The 17,056-nt window shown below is 45.4% G+C and overlaps 1 protein-coding gene across 2 annotated transcripts in view; it reads right to left on the minus strand.

Annotated features, from left to right (window-relative positions):
• The window catches only part of EGFR (epidermal growth factor receptor), a 383,921-nt gene that overhangs the window by 303,272 nt on the left and 63,593 nt on the right, over positions 1-17,056 (minus strand). The gene's annotated exons all lie outside the window — the stretch shown is intronic.

The raw sequence follows: 17,056 nt of genomic DNA on the forward strand, positions 1-17,056 counted from the left end.
CTGACTGGAAAAGGCTCTTTAAAGGTAAAGAGGCAAAAGGCATGGCAAGTATCAGATTACAATTAGCATTCAGATGAGAAAGCTGGGAAACTACACAGACACCGATCAATGACCTGTTTTATATTTATTAATAATAATAATAATATATATTTATGAATTATATATATTATCATGCTTTCTATATGTTGTACTGTACTTTATTGTGTTGTTTGTCCAAGCTTTGGATACAAGAGTAATGTAAATATTAGTTCTCGTCCCTCTATTTTCCAGATTCTTCCTCATGACCTAGGCCCAGCTCCTGGGGTCTCCATAAAGGATCATGTACTCTATGGTACAGACTCAGAGTGCTCTCCTCTCACTGTCATCTGACTGCGATCTGCTTAAAGTCTATGAATCGATCTGTATCACAAGACAGTCGGTTCGTTTTTAACCCCCCACCTCATTTTAACATTGCGCTGGCACGCCTCTGTATTATACATCTCTTTTTTGCTTCTCTGGTTATTTTGGGGCTTGCCTACAGACTTTTTTTTTTTTGCGGTGACTTTAGATAGGGCTCCTGCATTGTGCCTGTCCACTGGCCTGTGAAATAGGAGATTAGGTTTTGAGATCAGATAACATAGAAAGAGGATGAAGGTCACAAAACAGCAGCTAGAGAGCTGGCTGCCTTCTTATCCTGGTACTTTTTTTTTTTTTTCTCTGTAGATAAACAGAATTGGTTTTAAACTCTTCATAAAACATGGAGTAGGCCTTCGTTACTACCACATACAGAAGCAGCAAGCTTTTTTTTTTTTTTTTTTTTTAAATCCCTGTTTTGCTGCATTTTTTATACGCCATCACAGACAGCACACGCTCAAGTGACATGTTCCTTTTCAAGCAAGGAGGGCTGGAAGGACCTCTCTCTCTCACGCGAGACTTGCCCTCCGCACAATTCCTTCAGCTGCTAGGGGTCACCCCAGTCATCTTCCCATCCCACCCCGGGATTCAGCACATCAACCCCAATGGTGCATCTGACTCCTGCCAAACGAGACTCAAACACAAATCTGTGGCCACGCCATGCGGATGGACCAGAAGCTCGGTACTAAAAGAAATCTGCATGCACTTCAGAGGGACAATAATTGTACATGGCCCATACCAATGAAACAAGTTACTTTTAAGTTTCTGGGGTTGTTTTCTGGGCAGGATGTGATATATATATATATTTTTTAAGCTGCCATACTGTAGTTCCACTGCATCCTTGAAAGCAGCCACGGTCAGAAATCACAGGTTACCTCACACATAGGGGGGTGGGGACGATGCAATAAAGTGCATTTAGACAAGCACATGGGTCTACACGCAGTTAGGCGCACATTTTGGACATGCTAGACTAGCACCCACTGCAAAAAGGAGATTAGCACTTCCAAAACGCACACCCAAACCAATGCATAGCGGATAGTTCCCATCACATGTAAATTCCATGTACATGAGGCTATTAGCTAGTACCCCCCCTGGTGCAGGAAATCGCTGGGTGCTTAGCACACCCTTTTTAACACTGCAAATTTAACTCCAGCCCCAGAGGTGGAGTAAAAAGTCAATCTGCAAGTCAAGGACTCATGAGACATAACAAAAATAAAGTCTTCTGTGGTTCATCCTACTTAGTATCGTTGTAACACTTAAATTTACTGCTTGCGGTGTTGAAAAATAAATGTACATTGGCTGGATTTAACAAAAATAAATTGTTCTGGATGCACAGTTTAGACGCCCCTAGCAAAGGGCACTTTAGCTATGGGTGTCTTCGGGCCACCTCAACGAAATAACGCAGAAATCAGCCTGAAGAATTGGGATAAAGAAGAGATGGACGCTCATATTAACCGCCTGGGGCAAATGTGGGCGCCCGATTCATTTGAGTGCTACGGACCCAAACTTCTCCCCAGCGCGCCTTTTGTCACGCAGCCCCTCATTTACATATTGCAATGGGCACCCAGGGGCTGTGGCTGCACATTAGGAAAAATGCACTGCATTAGGAAAAGGGGCGCTCAATGCGAGGGGGGCCCCCGTTTTCAGCGCGCGTCTGATAGCATCGGCCCCGGGCCTTCGAGATCCACACTGCCTGCTCTGTTGAAAATGAGAAAAAGCACACAACATGAACAAATTAAGACCCCATTTTACACCAGGTCATCCATGACACCGATGTGAGAGTGGCTGCTCTCCAGAAGCTCAGGAGGGGATGCAGAGGAACCACATGATGCGTGTCTGGCGATCCAAATAATGGTGCAAAAGCGCAAAACTGTAACAGCCACAGGGAAGATAACTCTGCCTGTCCTGACGGGACTATCGGGGTCTTACACGACGACAGCTCCTGATTTACTGCACATCAATGACCTGCGTTAATGGGCAAGGCTATGCGCTGGGTTTATGACCCTCCCCCCCCCCCCCCCCCCCAAGGCCTATCATATGACATCGAGCCCTGCGGAAGGCATTGTCATCCTCAAAGAGTAATGATTACATTGCATAAAGAAGAAAAGAGAACAGAGACTCGAGGTCCCGCAGCCACCGCCGCACGCTGCCGCAGTGCTGTTCACAAAACCTCATCCAGAAATAACGCGTGCCGTGGAGGCACCTCCACAAGATTGCCATGCACGCAGTGCAGGGCCAAGCTGTGACGAAAACTGACCCGGTGTTTGTAAACCCCTAGCAGATGTCACTTTCTTTTCAAAGGAGAAGAGCCATCCGAGGAAAACCCCGAGTTTAGGCTGACTTCTGAGCCACATCAAAACATGCAACGAAGAAATGTCATAGTTACGTGTGGGATGCTGACGACGTTCCCCACCTCCATCCCCCTGTGCACGCTTTTTGGTAAAGCGGAATAAGAAGGAAACCTTAAAAGCAGTCAAAAATGTTAAAAGTATGACATACGGCGTGGAGTCTAGGGGAGGCTGTTTATATTCAGGTAATGACTTCTGTGTTTTTCAACATTGTTTTTTGTTAAACAGAGGCGAAACTCCCCAAGTGTCTACCAGCATTAATATGTAACCATAGTTCCACTGAAGCACGCTTAATCATCACACGCTTAACCGCCCCACCAGAAACTCCCTTGCTGGCACTCTCCAAACTCCCTCACTTAAAATTGGACACCTCACCGCCACTAGGGATAGAGCCTTCTCCATTGCGGGCCCTACCCTCTGGAATTCCCTACCCGTCACTCTCCGCTTAGAACCATCCCTGAGCCATTTCAAAAAAGGAATCAAGACCTGGCTCTTTAAACAAGCATACCCTAATTCCACCCAATCCTAGCCGATGTTTACCCATTATTCACCTTATTCCCAACCTAGCCTATACCCTTACCTGATACTTTTCAACCACCCCAGAACTTCCCCCCCCACACCCCCCTCCCCTGCAACCTTCCCCCCCCCACACCCCCCCCCCCTCTGTAACCGTCACTGTGTATCAAGTGCACAAGCCCCGCGCTACTGTAATACTTTTCAACCACCCCAGAACTTCCCCCCCCACACCCCCCTCCCCTGCAACCTTCCCCCCCCCACACCCCCCCCCCTCTGTAACCGTCACTGTGTATCAAGTGCACAAGCCCCGCGCTACTGTAATCAAGTTCCACATGCTAAATGTGTCAAGTGCACATGCCATGTAACTCTGTATATTAGTTCATTTGCACATATAACCCTAACCGAATGCAAATAGTTGTATCGCTGCTTGTTAAATATCCTCTCTTTTACTTGTGTACTCACCCAGTTACCCCCTCCCCTGTTCATTGTAATTTCCTTTCCTTCTCAGTTTTTTGTAAACCGACATGATGTGTCCTACGAATGCCGGTATAAAAAAGTTATTAAATAAATAAATAAATAAATTCATCTAGAGCAGACCTCACCCTGCTCAAAGCGGAACTGTTCTGCCACAGGTCAACGGGAAGTTCAAGCATTCAGAAGGGCCATCCGATGCTTATTTGATTCGGGACCCGGAGAGAGGGATGGGGGGGTGACTCCTCTCTGGCAATATGCGACTCGGATGTGGTGGTGGTGGTGATGGGCAGGGTAGGGGGAACCTGCAAAGATCTGATGCAGACTTAGAACTGTCCGGAGAGTCCCTGATCCTTAATGATGGAAGTGTCCCGTCTGACCTGCTCCTTGACGGCACAGAAACTCATGGGCTAGCGCAGGGACAGCAGCATTTGGGGCACGGGAACATAGAATGGGAGCTTGGGAGCCATGCGACAGCGTCCAGCGATGACCCCGGGAGCCACCGTGTTTCTTTCCTGTGATAGCGGTTTTCTTGCATGAGCGATCTCATCATCATACGAGCAGGCTTACAGCAGATGATCCCAGATACAGAGAAGGGGGCATCTTACTCCACAGCCAGAGCTATTTTACATTCCAGTGTGCTGCTGCTGATTAGGTATTAATAACTCACTCACGTTTAATGATTACAATTAGCATAAAAAATATTTGCACAGGGAGTAGGTGACAAGTGATGCTTGTCCATTGCATTTAAAGCAAAGTGTCTTCTTTAAAAGCACGTGTCTAGCCAAAATGTTTAGGTCAAGGCTTAGGAGTGAATTGCCAAAGGTGTTACGCGCGTAAAAGTAGCATATCTCATAGCGATTTTCAAAAGACCATTTACATGCATAAAGTCCAGTTGAAATTTACCTCCATATTGTTGTTTAAAGTTTCTAAACACGTCCCTAATCCATTCATTCTCAACCTAAAGACAGAGGAAGCTGTGTACTGAGCCTCCTTCCCATCACAAGTCCAAGAAAGCGACCTGTTAACACACATGAAGCATGAGCACACCACAGATCCCAGACAGGGGAAAAAAAAAAGGCAGATTTCTTACCCATACAGAGAGCAGCCATTCTAAAATGCACACACTTTTGTTTTATTCCAAAAAGGACTAAAAATAAAAAAAAATAAAAAAAACATTAAACAAGGAATGGAGACCAAGTAATATGGCTGTAATGTTGGGCTGACCACGGTTCCCTGGCCGTGGCCGACCGATACTCACCCCGATCCCGCCTGGATAGCATGGGAGGCAGGGAGAAAGAGAGAGGATGAAGCAGGACAGAGGAAGACCCAGCAGAGGAAGGAAGAAGGGAAGAAAATAGAAAAAGGGAGGGAAGAGAACCAATAGAGAGGGATGGGGAGAGAGAAGGTCTGGAGAAGGTAGAGGGAGGGAAGAGAACCAATAGAGAGGGATGGGGGAGAGAGAATGTCTGGAGAAGGTAGAGGGGGGGAGAGAACCAATAGAGAGGGATGGGGGAGAGAGAATGTCTGGCGAAGGTAGAGGGGGGAGAGAACCAATAGAGAGGGATGGGGGAGAAAGAATGTCTAGAGAAGGTAGAGGGAGGGAAGAGACCAATAGAGAGGGATGGGGGAGAGAGAATGTCTGGAGAATGTAGAGGGAGGGAAGAGAACCAATAGAGAGGGATGGGGGAGAGAGAATGTCTGGAGAAGGTAGAGGGTTCCAATCAACAATTTTTGCCTATGGCACCATTTACCCTTGAGCTGGCCCTGGTTATGACATCTTTTGTGGGACCAACACAACAAAAATTATCCACAGATGCTTCTCAAGAAAGAACCCATGTGATGTAGAAAGCTCATGTAAAACACTGTCTTTGGGAAATTTTTATGGTGGTCTAATAGGAATCCACTTTTGTCAAGGATCGATATGGCTCCTGCAACTCCAAACTTTTCATAGCTAAAACATTCAGGTTAATAAATGTAAGAGTGTAGTACAGTATCTTTGACCAGCGAATGCTTGCTTCATCTCACAGCACATTCAAATAAGTTAGCTTCAGATAGAAATCATTTTAAACTTGCTTGGCAAGGCTGTTAGGAGGATTGGTCACTGGTGGGTCCTGGCTGGTTCAGATGCTTGTGCTTGGCCCTCAAAAGGGACTGGAGGGCCCTGATGGCAGAAGCAACAATCCTGCCCCATGAGGAAAAAAGGGTTGCTGGGAAAAAGGAAGCTATTCCCAGGAACTTGAGGGGCCGCTGAGCTGCCGTGTAGCCCAGCTACTTAGAAATCTGGGATATCTGGACTTATAACCGGAGCTGACCTGTTTGCAAATATGTTTTCTGAATGTGAATTACTTGAGGTTAGATCTGAAGACACCTGGAATTGCTATTTGACTTGCACATGCTTTAGCTCCTGCTGTAGGACGGCTTGCATCTAGCTTGAATCCGCTGTATATTTGTGTCATTTTCCTATGTTTAAAGCAAGACTTGAAACCCTGAAAGGGACAGTGTTCCAGTACCTTCATGCTCAAAACCTGATAAAAGGAATGTGATCTAACAGACCATGGAAAGCATATTAGTGGCATAAACATTTCTTTGCACTTTTACATTCTAAGGTTAGTTTTATCTTTTCAGAAGAAACAAGCTATAAATTCAACTTGGATGTAATTATTTAAATCTTTGCTTTAATTTCATCACTGTTGTAGACCAAAAATGTACTTAACATTAGAACTTTGAAGTTCAATATGTTATATCCCATTTACAGCAAAACTCAAACTATTTCCTTTTCTTCTTTTTTTTTTTTTTAAGATGAAAATAATTTCTCTCTCTGAAATGTCTTATCTCACAATTGGTTCGCAGCCACCCTGCTCCTTGGTTCAGGAAAGAACAAACACTGCACTGTACCTTGGGGTGGCCGTATGTCTCCACGGCAAAATGGACCCCCCAATAAAGCCCTTACTATGTCACAGGGCTGTGACATAGTAAGGGCAAAGGGCCATCGACGCCATTTTGACTACTGGCAGCCGACAGCCCAAGTCCAGGAGATCGCTCCCGGACTGCTCCTGGACCCCCGCTGGACCACCAGGGACTTTTGGCAGGTCTTGGGGGAGTCAGGAGGTTGGGGGTTGTAGTAAATTAATTTTGGAGGTCTTGGGGGGTGTCAGGAGGGTGGGGGGGGGGGGGTTTGTTAGATTTTTACTTTTTTTATTAAAGATTTGTCTGCGAGCCCTGGACCCCCGCTGGACCACCAGGGACTTTTGGCAGGTCTGGGGGGGGGGGGTCAGGAGGGTGGGGGGTTGTAGTAAATTAATTTGGTAGGTCTAGGGGGGTCAGGAGGGTGGGGGGTTGTAGTAAATTAATTTGGTAGGTCTAGGGGGGTCAGGAGGGTGGGGGGTTGTAGTTAGTATGGCTCTCACGGAATTACATTTTAAAATATGTGGCGTTCATGGCTCTCTCAGCCAAAAAGGTTCCCGACCCCTGATCTAGGCCTAAGTTTGCATCTGAGGCGATGGAGGATGAAGTGACTTGTCCAAAGTCACAGAAAGTGGTAGTGGAATTTGAACTTTGGCTTACCACAATTCACAGTCCACTGCTCTAACTCTAGGCCACTCTTCCAGAAGCATTGGTACATGCATTTTCCTCCTGCTGCCCCCTGAGGCAGCAAAAGATGTTAAAAAAAAAAAAAGGTTTAAAAGTTGCAGGTCTTGACTCACCCCCAATAGTTCCAAACCCCACCCCCTTTTGTAGAAACATGATAGGGACGAAAGTCTGACTAAGGCCCGCTGGCATCATTTTAACAATGACGCAGACGGAGTCAAATGCCTAGGAGATGCTTTGTCAACCACTAACCACCATGGAACTTTAAGGAAGTGCTTGGGGGGAGGGGGAAAATAGGGGGCGGAATTGGGGATGAGGCTGGATCCACATATTTAACTTTTTTTTTCAATTTTGACAACTTTTGCTACCTCAGGGTCTAGTAGGAAGAGGAGGAAAGAGAGGATTTTTATGAGACCCCCTCAGGGGTTTTTACCAGTCCATTTGGGGAAGAGCACTGGGTGTCTCATGCTGCCTTTAAAAGATGGCCACCCTAGGATGTGGGGCTGCCATCTCACAGTTGCTTGGCTGCAGTATTTATCCCAGTACTGTTATAGTGTTGGGAAAAATACCACAAGCTTCACAAACTACCATGGCTTAGTAAATCGACTTCTAAGCTTGCATCTGAGACAATGGAGGGTAAATTGACTTGCCTAATGTACCAGTAGGAGAAGTGGGATTTGAATCATGGCACTGAAATTTGTTCTAAAAATGTTTTTTGCATCAATAGCGCTTACATACTGTAGTAGTAGCAGCGTGCATCTTAACTCTCAAAAGTACTGAATGGATACTGGCTCTCAAAGTCCCCTGTACTAACCAGCCCAAAGTGAAAGGGAGGGTTTCATTGCCTCACCTTACATCAAGGTTAGACTCCCACTGCCCCAACAAGTGTGGACCCCCCAATAAAGCCCCCCCTCCAATGATCCTGATTCCACCCCTCGCAAAGCAAAACCACCCATAAGCCAACTTCCTGATCTCCTCCCACCTTCCCATCCTTCCAGAATAAGTGATTACCATTCTGAAGGGTCTCATTCTTCAATTGCAAGAGAGACATGAAAACGCTCCTGTTTGCATCTAGGTGTATCATTCAGATCCCTGCAGTAATGTCAGCAGATGGGGGGATGTCTCCTTTTGGTGAAGACTGGGATCCTTCAAAATGGAAAGCACTCATTACAGAGGGGTGGGGGATTGGTCCAGGGGGCCATTCCATGGGGAGCTGTCTCGAGGCAGTGTGTGGGCCAGCACTGAGGGGCTGGGAGCCTTGAGACTGTCTTGGGAGGGAGGAGGAGCTGCCCTTGTTGGGGGGTGATAAAATCCCTCATGTTAACTGACCCCTGCATTTTCATTAATACCTGCTTTTTTTTAGGCTTTAGGAGGCACGCACAAATAGCAGGTGGAGCAAAACATACCATATTTTTTTGCAAGTGCCAGCGAAAGTTAAATTTGCATAGCATGTTGCCTCATTTTAGTCCAGGCATGCGCTAATTTTACAGCGCACCCACTAATTAATTCGTGGCGTGTATTGGGGGAGCTGTTTAGCATGCATGCTAAGCCGTTACTGCATGGCCCGCCAGCTATACTACATTCTAAATGGCATTAGTGCGCATACTAGCTAGCACACTGCTAGCTCCCTCACGGTGTGCTCACTAATACAAAAAACTTTACAGATACACATCCCTTGGAGGAGACTCTGGCAAGCATGTTGTTAAACATGAATAATATTGCTTCCTGCCCCTCTTTTAAGTAGTTTACACTTTGGACATACTAATAGCTTAGCATCCTTTAAAAGAAAGCTTTTGGGTGCTGATCTCCTCAGTGAAGGCTGAGCAGACGGGAACGTCAGAAGCTGGGATCTGTGACTTGTTCAAACAGTACTGAGAGCTCAGTCACTGAACATGTTCTGACAAACAGTTTTAGGAGACTCTAATATGAAAGTACAGATGATGGCTTTAAAAGCAAGCGGAGTAGAGAATGCCTGCTGTTTCTAAAGGGAATGTGAGGCCACAGAAGGCTCACTTTGGATCTGCTTTACCGTTTGCTTTAATGTTTCCTGATGGCATGAGATCATTTCAGGATGGGTTTTCCTTCAGTGACCCTAAATTCCATTTAAGTTAAGGATAATTAAACAAGGAAAACAGATGCTGATTTCATTTACGGTATTTGTGATAAACTTAATTATATTAGGAAACCAGGTTTTGATGAGTGCCCTCTACAAAACATATTAACAGTCACTCAACCACAATAAAATAACTCAAAGAGTAAAATGCTAGTGAATATGAAAGACTCCTTTACACCTAGATGATATACTCTGCATATAGTATACAACTCTAAATACTGTATTTATATACTTCTTTTTCTGACTCATTTTAATGGAACAAAACACATGATACAGATTCAGATTCAATAGAATGGATGCACATACAGTACGTTAAGCTCATGCTGAAGAGTGTCACTTCTTTTCAGATGTCTAGCTGACCTCTCCGAATATGTGATTAACTTACGCAAGCTGCCAGTACAAACGACTCAAGATAATGACGCGAAAGATGGCATCAACCCTATCGTGTCTCTCAAGTCAACAAGCACCGAGGGCTCATTACAAAACATTACCAGACACATCACCAAAGTTAAGACACTGGCAAAAAACCAAAACAAAACAAATGGGTATCAGTCTTTCCAGTTTTGTTACTGGCACAGAATGGCAAAGTCCCTTCTGGAAACAGCAGCTGTAAACACGAAGCCCTGATTACCCTCTATTCCCATCTAGGCTATTGACTCAATAGTTGATGGCACTGAAGTAGCCATTCAGTTTATTTTCTGGAGTGAGACATGACATTTGTTTAAAGCACCATTTCAAACGTGTCAATGTAAAAGTTGGCCTTGTTGGTGTACGTCATGCTCTACACCCACAGGAAGGTAAAAAACCAGCCCTTTATTAAAAAGATATTTCCCTTAGCAATCTAAGGGCAAATTCATTCAGGTATTCTGCTCTTGGCTCGCCTTTGAGCCCTGCTAGATCTTTACCAAGTGGCCATCAAACCACAAAAGAAAACAACTTTGTAGTTATGAATTATTTTAGCTCCTCTCGGTGAGGAACAACAACATCAGTGCTGAACAGTGATGCACTCGCATTTTAACATAGCTACATTTTTCCGGTCCGTTATGTTGCAAGGTAACTTTACATTACTGATTCTTAGAATACATGAATTTAGGCTGTGGCATTATCCTTGTATCCATATTTAATCTCTATAGGAAGGGAGCAATTGGCTATTGTGTGCACTATGCTTCGTGCCCTTGGACATGTAAATGTCCTTTATCAGAGGGCTCAACTTAAAAGATTTGCAGTAAGAACCCAACTGTAAAAGATACTATCCATCACTTTATTAATTCATATTTATAAAGAACAATGCTTACAGAAATAAAATTTAGGTGAGATGTTACTTTTGTATTATCTTAATAATACATTTTTGATGTGTTCTCTCCAATGTAAAAGTGGAGTGAAATGCTGCTATCTTATTCTTCAGAATTCATCATCAAGAGAGAAATTTTAAAAATTACCCAGGCAATATATAATAGTTTAAGACTACATATGCATACATATATATTTAACATGCACTTTAGACAGGAAAAACTTATGGACAATTCAATGGCATATATTGTAGCAATTTTCAAAAGCCCACTTACATGGGTAAAGTGAATTTACACATGTAAAACACAGCTGTAAGGGTGTAAATGCTTTGGGAAATTACCTCCATTTTTTTTTTTTTACTTTATATGCACACACACACACACACACACACACACCAGCTATTGTGGACAGCAGAAATTAAACTGGGAAGGATTAACTTGATGCAGGGGAGGAGTATGTTAAAGTTTATAACAGCAAAATTCATCCAGTTTATAAATAATCCAATCAGCAAGGAGCAGCAGAGATTGCAGGTTTCAAAATCAAGCTTGGAGAACAACTGATTTTACATTTCTCACATCTATAGTATGGCGGCGTCGGCGGCGTCATCTGCTTCAGCAGTGCAGTCAATCATTGTTACCAATGGGTCTGGGGGTACCCCCTCTCCTCATTAATTTTACAGTGAAAAAATTATTCTGGCAGGGGTGACAGGTCCAGAGGCCGGTCTTATATATAGCACTACAAAACTGAAGAACGCGTGCATGGAGGTAACTTGCTGGTGCGGCGGTTACTACACTTGGCAGAATGCATGGAGATTATTACCCTTAACCAATAAGCCTTGATGCTTTTAATACAACTGCAACACTGCTCCCCACTTTGGCGGGGGGGGGGGGGGGGGGGGAGAGGGGAAATGGATTCAGACAACAACCAAGAGGGCCCTGACTTCTACAGTCTGAGGTACAGATACCAGATATAAGGGAAGAAGCACTGGACTGTTTCTATGGCCAAGCCCACAAGCAAAGCACCTCAAGCAGCACTGTCTAAATTCTCAAGAAAGCTCCATCACCCAGTAAAAACGTTTTACTGGCTTGGGGATAACTGCATGGAGTGGCAGTTACTACCTTAAGAAGTTTGCTGGGCAGACTGGATGGACCATTTTTCCTCTTCTGCCATCATTATTATGCTTTGTTAGAAATCTGCGCAAACTTGTACAGTTAGGAGAACTGTTTCATCTCCAAGTTTAGCTTCAGAGCAAGTCTTTGTGGATAGCTGCGGTATCTTGCATGTCCGAACCTTGTTAAGAGCTCATAAAGGATTTCTGACACGATTAATGCATTAATTGATTATGGGACCCATGTATTTGGGACCCATGTATTTGGGACCTGCATTTGTAAACACAAGTGCATTAACATGCATTAAAACACATTTAGCATGCACTTTACCTAACAATTATGGTGTGAAGGCACCTAAGGCATGCGTTACCAGCGTGAACAAGGCCAGCATTAAACTAATACCAACATCCATGCTAATGAGTTGATGAGATACAAATTTAGGTCAGCAGCCTCACTACACTAAAGAACAGGATTGGATTGCCGTGTACTCTCTCTTTTGTTGTTTAATGCAATTCATTAATGTGAAAAACAACCACACCTTCAGAGGTACAGTTACGGTAACTTCTTGCATCACAAATTTCCATTAACCCAGGCAGCAATGGAGGCATTACACACGTCATATACATCAAAGCCAACTTTTCAAAACGATTGGAGGGGGTTAAACTCAACACACATTACCTCTCCCTGGACACAGTGAATGAGTTCACTCAATACTGGGGGTGCTTATTTAGTCCACTGGGTTTAACACAATTGTTAGTGCACACATTGCAATCCTCAAGCTGATGCATTAACGCCCAATTTTCACTCCTGCTGCTGCAGACTCCTATAGGAATTATTTCCTGGCATTCTGTTTGAGGAAATGATGAACAAACCCATGAACTCATTACGACTAAGGACAAATGATTTGTAAAAAAAATGTATTCACTTTGCAGTTCAAACAAACACATTCAGTAAAACTCCCCTTTCTGTTGTGACTTTTATTCCATGACTGTGTTTACATTTTATTGAAAGCTCATGCTACTTCGCCATTCCACCATGTATTTAGCACAATATGACCTAGTTGCCACTGTGCTAGTAAACCCCAAACTACTTTATTAATTAGCCATGCCCTCTATAATTAATGAGACCACTGTGGTGCTGAACCACCAGAAGCCATGCAAGCATTTTACCAATACATGTAAGGTACGAAAACAGCATGAGCAGCTATAAAATAAACTCTGGGAGGGTGATTTCTTCAAACCCAGGGGTGTGATCATAAAACAGGCTCTTTAAAAAGAGAGTGTAAAATGACAGGAAACAAGATTATTGCACAAAGGGTGCAATTATTTTCATAAGGAAATCTTTTGTTTCTTTTTTAAAGAAGCAGCTCCATTTAGACACTTCTAGATCTCAACCTGTAGATTTCTTGGCTCTGTAGATTCCTTGTTTGCTCTTCCATTGATGCTTCCTACTTTTTTTTTGTCTTGTGACATTTTATTCTCTATTTCTTCCTACTTCCAGGGCCGGTGCATCCCAATAGGTGAACTAGGCAGTCGCCTAAGGCACCAGCCATTAGGGGGCGGCAAAGAGCAGATCCCATCCTGCTCGCGGCAGAGAGAAGCAGAGTCTCGGTGGGCAACGAGCGGCTCCTCTGTTTGTGTGAGTGAGAGGGATTGTGTGTGTAAGAGAGAGCAATGGTGTTAGTGAGAGAGAGGAAGGGAGCCTGTGTAAGGGTGCCTGGTGAAAGAGTCAAGGAACATAAGTGTATGTAAAGAGGGAGTCTGTCTGAGTGAATGAGGTCGGCGCTGGAGCCAGGGCCTGGACCGGGGGAGAGGAGGGGCGGGTGCAAGGCAGAAGGCTGTGTGCCTAATATCCTTGCACAGGTCCTGCCTACTTCCTTGGAAGTATCAACGTTCACCTTTCTCCTAACCACAGCCCATTTTGAAGGTGCTCCCGTTTCCTCCCTGACCCTGCTCTTCAGCCGTGCGGTCTGAGCAGCAGCCGTGACATCTGCAGGAGGCGGGCTCTGAGGGAGAGTCCACCCAGATGTGTCCCGATTTACTCAGGATTCAGAGCGGAGCTGGAGTTGCTTTCAGAAACTTGAAACAGAAGCATCCATTCAGGAAAGGTCTAACATCCAAACAAAACAAAATAAAATGGAGGAGAATAATAATTTTGTTTAAACACCAAGGGGCCGATGCAATAAATGTGCATAGAAAGCGGGCATTGAACAGTCAGCGCCCGCTTTCTTAACGCGCCCCAGGCGCCCTCAAGCGCACCATGCAATATTTAAATTAGGGGGTTGCGTTAGCTTGCGCGCCCCTAGCACCTCCTTGCTAATGAGAACCCGATCGGTTTTCCTAACTCGGCCTTCTGCTGGTTAGGAAAACTGATGCCAGGGGTTGAGGAAACAGACGCTTGTCAGTTGAGCATCCGTTTCCTGCACCCGACTGTCAAGGGTTTTTTTGGTTTTTTTAACTTGTTTCTTTAAGTTTTTCCTCCTACTTAATATCCCATAATCAGTTGGGGGCCAATGCAATCCGCAGTTGGACGCGGGTTGAATAGACGCTAATCATTTCTCTAATGCAATAAGGGGATTAGTGCCTATTCAACGCGCGTCCAACGCAGAGTGAATCCAATAGCGCTCATCACATGCAATGAGGCTATTAGGCATTCACTCCTGCCTGAAATAGCTGCCTGCTCAGCTATTAACGCCTGCCTGAAACAGGCATTAATAGCTGAGCGCATTTAAAACAAGTACAGAAAAGCAGAAAAAACTGCATTTCTGTACTTCCTCTCATTTAATATCCGTCCGACTGCGGCGCGCACTGTATTGCATCGGCCCCCAACTGATTTATCTAAAATAAATACATACAACACGTTTTTCTACTTCTACTGCTTCAGATCACTGTTACGCTCAGGCTTGTGAACCCTTGGCCGAAGGGAGGATGGTATACCTTTTGGAGGATCCGTAGGTTCTCTCGTCGGGAGGCGAGGCAGAGCAGAAGATGGGATGAGCTGACCCTTGGCACTGGAGACTGAGGCAGCGGCGGAGATAGATGAAGAGACGAGAAGAGGAGCTGTGTCTTCACCCCTGGAAGTCTGTGGTCCCCCCAGGAGGAGCCCGTAGGGAATCAGACCGCTGGGACTTAGGTGGACCTTTGAGAGATCAGGGGTCGGTGCAAGGGCTGACTGGAGCTTCGCCCTGGAAGCCCGTGGTCCCCCCGGGAGGAGCCCATAGGGACCCGGGCCGCTGGGACTTAGGTGGGCCCTTGGAGACGGTAGTCTTGAAGGAGTCCTAGGTTGAGTGCCAGAGGGTTGTCGCTCACCAGTCCGAAGTCGTGCACCAGAGAATCACCGTAAGCCAATCCGAAGTCAGGAACCAGGAACACCAAGACGAAACAGGAACCAGAATCCAAGCTCAAGGAACTCACCGAAGCAAGCAGACTAGACAGCGTTGGAGGACGTTGCCAAGTCAAGGAATGAGCAGAGGAAGCCTCCTTTTGTACTTCCCCTGCTCAGGTTGATCAGGAACAGGTGAGGCTGGTTAAAGGGATCAGGGCCCTTTAAATCTGAGAAGGAGGCGCGGCCTCGCGCCTAAGGATGGCGGCGGCCATCTTGAATTTCCTCCATGGAGGAAACACAGCTGAATGCCGCGAGGGAGGAGCAGGGACGGCTCCTCCTGCGGCGATCAGCGTGGGGACCCGTGCCGGAACAATGGGCCTAGCGTCGGGGGCTTCCCCTGGAATTCCCGCGGCGGGTCGCCGTTGCAGGTGAGGTAGGGGATCGCAGCCGTGGCCTCCAACGGCTGCGGAACACAACAATCACAGTATATACAAACAGAAACCCTATACTGGATAACACAAATATCAAATAAGATACTATGGTGGGGTTTTTTTGTACTGAGCCGTGATAAAATCTGATTAAATATCTGCAATATCTGATCTCTTTTTCACATGAAAGAACGCACTGCATTTTCATGCTGTGCGCAATGATGAATAAGGTATGCAAAGCTATTGCAGTGTAAGGTGAGGCTCAGCATACTGTGAGACAATTTAGTAAAGCGGAGTAAAGCCTCCAAGGGCATCCCCTCTAGTAGGAAGGAGGGGAAGAAGCAGGAGGCCTGAGAGAGCCCCCATCCCCCCTCCTCGCCCTCATAGGGAGTGAGGGATGCCTCTGAAATCCCACTCTCTTCCTCTTTATATGGCAAAGGGATGGGGAGAGGAGGAGAGGGACCTGGCGGGCTCAAACCACCTCATCCACTTTTCCTTACAAAGGAAGGCGTGGGAAACCCATGGGTCTCTTCTGCCTGTCTCCTGCAGAAGAGTCGGGTAAGGTCCCCCACTTTAGTGCGAGTCTCTAGCATGAGGGTGGGGAATGCCTGTAGCTGTCAGTGACCAGGAGGGGGAGTTGGAAGGCCCACAGGTTCTGTTTTGACACCCTTGAGGTTACAGGGGTAAAGGATTCTTATGCTATATGACATGTTAATGCAGGGTGCAATATAATTATTGCACATGTATCATACTAGTTATAAATATGTCATACTACTTTTCAGTGTGGGTTGATAAGTGCATTATCGCTCTTCAGTACATTCCATCATCATCATCATCATCAACTGCCACCTTGGAAATAAAGGTAGATGGTGCACTAATTGTCTCTGTGCTCAGCCTTCCTCTTTGCTTCACTCATGTCTCCAGATCTTTTTGTTTTATCTTTTTTTTTTTTTTTTACCTGATATGTTCTTTTCTGCTCTTTTGGGTCTCCAGCTTAATCAGAACCAGGAATGGTCTCCTGGCCCCATGAGCCTTTATTCTCAACCACCTATAGATTTCTCCCCTATTTCATATTCCCTTTCCCCTGGATACCTAACCTGGTCATTGCAGCGATAGTCCTGGGCCATAGGTCATGCACCAGGGCTCCTTCTGGAAAACCCTGCAATCATGAGCCCTGAGTGCAGCTGCCTGGCCTCACCCTTAAGCAGGGATCAGGAATCCTTGACCCTCCAGGAGCTGTGAATGTTGCCTCCATAGCATCCTCAGCCCCAATCTACCTGGGAAACAGAAGACCTGACTCTGAGGTCAAACTGGGGGCCTTTCAGTTGGCACAGTAGGCACTGCCACTGAGCCGCTGGGGCTGGCCCATGTTTTCAGAGCTTGAATATGTTTTTTAAATTTCACTTTTATTGCTAACATTTTCATAAATACATTAAATATTATTTAAAGAAATACCACATTCATATAAGCAAA

This window comes from Rhinatrema bivittatum, chromosome 2 (assembly GCF_901001135.1).
Source record: "Rhinatrema bivittatum chromosome 2, aRhiBiv1.1, whole genome shotgun sequence".
Classification (NCBI taxonomy): Eukaryota; Metazoa; Chordata; class Amphibia; order Gymnophiona; family Rhinatrematidae; genus Rhinatrema; species Rhinatrema bivittatum.